This window comes from Argopecten irradians, chromosome 11 (genome assembly GCF_041381155.1).
Source record: "Argopecten irradians isolate NY chromosome 11, Ai_NY, whole genome shotgun sequence".
Lineage (NCBI taxonomy): Eukaryota > Metazoa > Mollusca > Bivalvia > Pectinida > Pectinidae > Argopecten > Argopecten irradians.
The window spans coordinates 27,802,233-27,808,493 of record NC_091144.1 but is presented as its reverse complement, the minus strand read 5'-3'; positions in this window follow the sequence as shown (position 1 = coordinate 27,808,493).

The window sequence follows — 6,261 nt, the reverse complement described above, 5'->3', positions numbered from 1 at the left end:
ATCAAATAACGTTAATTTAACATTTAAAAGTAACGGTACAAGAGTAATTGGAAACAGTTAAAATCACATTAAAGATATGACTACTTCATCAGTAAGAGAAGACAAAGTGGACTTAACTCACACTTAAAGTTTGCTTTCGCCCCAAGTCCTAAACACAAAACATAACATCCCCGACGTAACGGCTTGGTATTCTAATAGGCGACAACAATTAAAACTCTGATATCGATTAAATGGCAAGCTTTTCAGTACAGAAGCAACCTATATAAAACATGTTTTGAAACGTGTATCTCCCCAAAATAAACCTAGGAATAGCACGTAGGCTATACCAATCTGGCTCTCCGAATGTCTGCCTACATATTACAACTATGGCGTTGTCCAATATACAGAGCAAACTTTTTTTACGATGTTGTATAAGATGTTATGCTCTGTGACCTTGACCTTGAGTTTAATTTGCATATGCAAGTATTGTTGTGGCATTGGCCTCCAAGCGAGCATACAGATACGATTCGACCATATCATGCGTATAAATACTTTTGCAGACAGAGTACTTTAATGAAGAAAAAAATCCTCCTGACGCCACGCTTCACAGGGTTATGACATGCCCCGTTGATATTTGGGCAATGATTTGTCCGTACACATTTAATTAGCAATATTTCCATTTGCTCCGGACTGACACTATATAACCTTACCAACCAAATAGGGAATATTTGAGTGATAATTCACATATACTTCCTGTTGGTGTAGTGATATGTATAACATGTATTTTGACGTCTTTCTGAACGACGACATGACGTAATATTTAAATTTGCACTGCAGCTCCACTATGTAACCTTACTAAGCGCAGTTGGCAGTCATAGAGACTATGAACATTAATCGCTTCTTATGACGTCAAATGTTATCATTGTGACGGACGTCACAATTGTCGCGCCAGCGATCACGAAAAACGGCTGTTCAAATGGCTGTGCCATCTTTGACGATAACGAATGATTAACTCATCGTAGATGCAAAATCCCTTGTAATTTCATCATAAAATTGTTTCCAAATGTAAATATAAGCTTTGAACGTCTTTCAGTTGGCATTCATAGCCAATATGAATGCCGACTGTACAGAGGCAAACCCAACATGAAGCGCTGGCGCGCTTTATGGAATTTGCCTCTGTCCAGTTTTAAACTTTAAAATGGAAGGATACTGATGATTTTATGTTTATTTCCATGGACCTTTTTTTTACCTTCAATGACGTCGAGAGTTATTACGACGACACAATAAGAGGCTCCATGGGAGGGGTAGTGGCAGCGGGGAGTAGCGCTTGCAGTGTACATTACAGGTTGGCTTTAAAAACATGATTAATAAACTCTGCAATCCTGAGAGTATTTTAAGACCATAAATCCCACAAGAAGACAGTTTAATACTTAACTGACAAGGTACTCTGAAGATTCCGTATGTACTTAGAATACTTTAAACCAACGTATTCCCGTGGCGACCTAATTTCGCGTTTTAAAGTAAGAAGACTTCCTCGCGGCGATTGAATTTCGCGATTTCTGATCGACCTCAAAATTTAATTGTACTCGAACATTAGTTGGTTTACAGTATGTGTGAAGAAATTACCTAGGTGATTACTTTAAAAATGTTTTCCGTTACGGTAAAATCTCATTAACTGTTGTCATTCAACTTATCGTTAAATACGTCTTAGAACGCCTCCCTTTCATGCGACAGGAAGCAATGCTGTGAGTGCTTCAGTGTTATGGGAGACTGTAGTAACAGCGTCATACACATTGCATTAAATAACAGAACAATACTACTGTAATATAAGTAGATATATGAAGCAGTGGATGCATTTTTATTCAGCAGTTTATAATTTACAGAATGTTATTTGATTTGTGGCCCTGTGTGTTTGAATTTTGCCCATATTGCATGACCATAAAAGGCGGCTAAATTTAGGATATTATTATTTCTCTTCTTCCTAATTGACTTTCTTCTTCCTACCATCCTCCTCGACACCGCCTCATTTTTGGCCTTTATTTGAGCGCTTGTCTCTGTGAGGCAGGCTCTGGTTAGACACACCATAGTGGTGGTTTCTGCTCAGCATAAAATAAGTCAGATATCTTGTATGCCCGTTGTCTTGAGTATAATGTGACCGGGTGGAATATTCATGTTTATTGCATTTTGTGGCATGCTACAGTGAGATAACGCTACAAAAAGGGCTCCACCATTACAAGGCAACACAGTCCCAAAATCATAGACATTCACACGCAGCATCCAACACAATGCACACTTGGAAGGCCGTCCTCAAATAATCCTAGCAGTTAATATGACGATTAACATAATTTATCCCACAGAGATGCATGGTTTACAATGGCAAAATCATGTGATGTTCCAATATGCCGTGTGCAAGTATCTACAGAGCCTCGTATTGGCCATCTCCAACATCTCTTGATCCTGATAAGTTGCATATGGTTTTTGACGTTGGATTTCTTTTCATGGCGCATTTTCTTTTAAATTTCCCATGTAAAAGGAAGTTGTTTATCTAAAGTATAAAGAACAGAATGTAGACTCTATGTACTATATTTTATAGTGAAAAGATATGTATGACGTACGAAATGTGTGACGGTTAGCTTACTTGATGTAGACGAGAAACAACTGATCATCAAGGTTCATGATAGAGATAGAGTGATGTAATAAACTAGTACCTCGACGAGGGTTTGATACTTACCGTAGTAATTTAAACTCTACTTCATTAATTTTGAAAAGACACGAGCTTTAGTGATGTTTTGATGAAAATTAAGCAACTCACTAATTGGGGAACTGGTTTGATTTGCAGTGAGTTCCAAAGACCAATAACAGTATTTCTAAGGTATTTACTCTATATTTCACAATACTTTTTTGCCCTGCAGGTAGGGCGTTTGAATTGTACCTGCTGCCCCTATTGCATGAGCGTTAAAGGCGACTATATTTAGGATCTTCTATTTTTCTTTCTTCCGAACAAACTTTTTTCTTCCTAACATCTCTCTTGACGCCGCCTCACTTTTGAGCTTCTGTTGAGCGCTAGCACCTGTGAGATAGGCTCTGGGATCTTTCCCCTGGTCAAGACACACCAAAGTCTATAAAAGTGGTAGTTTCTGTTCCTGCTTAGCGTTCAGCATACAGGGAGTAGGACGAATTGTTCGTCCGTTGCCAGTATAATGTGACCGGGTGGGGTATGTTGCTTGGTGTCTTCGGTGGCATGCTTCAGTGATATAACACTATAAAAAGGGCAAGAGTTCCACTATACAAGAAGACATAACACGAATACACCAGTCTCTCCAAACCACACACCACGCACTTCACACAAGTTACACTTGGCTGTTAATAGGACGTAAGTTAATCAATCTAATACAAATTTGGCTCTGTCTGATTTTGTTTTCTCAATTTCAGACGCCATTGCCTCAGCTAGATTGTGTTTTCCAAATGTTAGGCGCCTTTGCTTCGGTCTAATTTTGTTTTCTCAATTTTAGACGCCTTTAATTCGTTTGATTTTGTTTTCTCAATTTTAGTTGCCTTTGTCTCAGCCAAAATTGTTTTCTCAATATTAGGCGCCTTTGCTTCGGTCTAATTTTGTTTTCTCAATTTTAGGCGCCTTTGTTTCAGCCAGATTTTGTTATTGTCATTAAGCGCCTTCGCGTCAGCCAGATTTTGTTTGCCCAATTTAAGACTCCTTTGACTCGCTTTGATTTTGTTTTCTCAATTTTAGTTGCCTTTGTTTGAGCCAGATTTTGTTTTCCCAATATTAGGCGCCTTCCTTCGGTCTAAGTTTGTTTTCTCAATTTTAGACGCCTTCAACTCGCTCTGGCTTTCTTTTTCCATAACTAGTTGCCGTCGTTTTCTTAATTTAAGGTACCTTTGTCTCAGCCAGATGTTGTTTCCCCAATTTTAGGCGCCTTTGACACATTCATAGACTATGTTTACTCATGCCGACCATAAGATTTGTCAGTTGTTTCAAATAAATGTACCAAGAATTTGAAAATAGCATGATATGGCAAAAATCGCTGCACTATGCCATATAGAAGCAATGATTTGTTCAATCTCTGAGGGAACGAAATGAACCCCGGAAAAGATTGTTCCGTTATTGAAATCCAATACAGCGGCCGATTCGGTGTTCAAATCTACAACAATAGCTGACATCAGTGCACGCAAAAACCCTTCACACTTAAATATCAAAAAAGAAAGTTTTCCCTTATGTAACTTATATGAAAAATTTTGATATAAATCCATTTTTAGCATATTTTTTTTCGAGATGGAGAAATCGGGTCTGATCTCGAAATTTTAAAATCGATAAACTCGAATTTTCCTTATTTTTGATCAAAATCGCGAAAATTCTTTATTCACTATTTTTATATTCGATAGCTGATACCACCTTGTGCCTATTTTAAGTTATCCTCAGCCTGCCCTTCAAACTCCTCTATAGTACGTACCGCCCTGGTGCTGAACGTGATCTCCGGAGAGTGAAACATGCAAAGCATCCCGTTTGATAGTCGTACGCGGTGTATTTGATACATGGGGATGCTAATGATGGTGATAGCGGACAAGTTGTCTCTATACTGAAGCTATGGATAACCCAGCCGGATATTGACTCTTCGGAAGCGAGAGCTTTGACCGTGTAACCTTTATATCTGTTTTGCTCGTTTCACATATACACTTTACATACTATCTTAACACTAATACTGTGTACAACTACAGTGTACATGTACTAGTAAGTAAATAAAGATCCAATATTCAAATTATAAACAATTACCAAAATGCAATTTTCAGGATTGTTCAACATTATTTGCAAAAAAGAGTTGGTTAATGTAGATTGGTAACCAGATACGAATTTCTAGAAAAAATATAATCAATTAACATATATTAATGAAGTGACTTATTAAAATCTTTAATCTTTATTTTTTTGAGTTTCACGAAATCGGATCGGGACCAAGATGCGAGATGCGCTTGTAAGAAAAACCCGTATATTCCATGAAACAACGCATTCTACAAATTACCCCTTATACAATGTTGTTTGTTAGTTTTGAGAATTTCTCGAATTATCAATACAGGGGCCGTGGGTTCGAATCCCGTGTTGGGCAGTTGCTGGGTACTCACTGCTGGTCAATGATTTTTCTCCGGGTACTCGGGCTTTCTTTCACCATTTTAACCTGCTACGTCCTTCACTGGCCATTCCTGTTAATAGGACGTTAGACTTAATTATCAAACCAAACATTTAAAATACGCCTGATTATTCGTATTGTTTGAGACTATATCAGATAGATTAATATTGCATAGCTTTTCCATTTTATTGATATTGCTGCAATGATGGAGATTGGTCGATAGCCAACTTGGGTTTGCTTTTAGAGTTCATACAGACGTAACTTCAATTATAAACGACATCCGAGAAATGGAGCATGCACTTTTATCGGTATCAGTACTGTACTATTGACCGGCGTCCTCAGCCTCTGTACCCAATGAATGTGTACATAATGTCCCTCTGTGTGTGAGGTATATATCGTTATTTACCTATTGTTATGTAAATAATCTATATATTGCCATGTTCCGCTTCAGTGCCTACTAATCAACGTCTGGCAGCTTGAACAGCAGGTAGATTGCAATCACATGTAAAAGTAATTTGCATAATGAATTGATTAAAGTTTTGTCAATATCAAAGGTAAACGTTATCATTAATCTTACCATAATATTGAACACTATTTTGTACAAAACTAGTTTTTTTTCTTCATATTTGGGGTGTATTTTAAGGCATATACTTTGCTCGCATAAGTTATTTCTGGTCTGTAACTTTTAACTTCACATCACTTCGCCGCGTGATTTTCTTTTCGGTGTGATTGATGGTTTTATATAAACAAAAACAACATTGGTATAATCCATTTACTAAATATAAAAAAATGTCTGGTCGCCGACTACCAGTACACTGCGCCAGCGGTTGTGAACTTTACGTGACCCTTCCCCGGGTAAACGACCTCGTAGGCCAAGGCTAACTCAAATCTATAATGGGTTATGTGCTGTTGCGGAGAAAAACAAGCCAAGCTGTTATACAAAACTACTCCCATGCCTAGGGAGAATTCTAACTTTAGATAGGAACTTCCGTGCATTAAATGGAAGATCTAACCTTTTGTGTATTCTGTCACATTTGAATCATAAAGAGTACATTGTAAACTTCAATCGAATCACTTACCCATTTGTTGCGTTGACCTTCCGTGACTTGAAACTGACAAGCATACTAAATGGACATAGAATTAA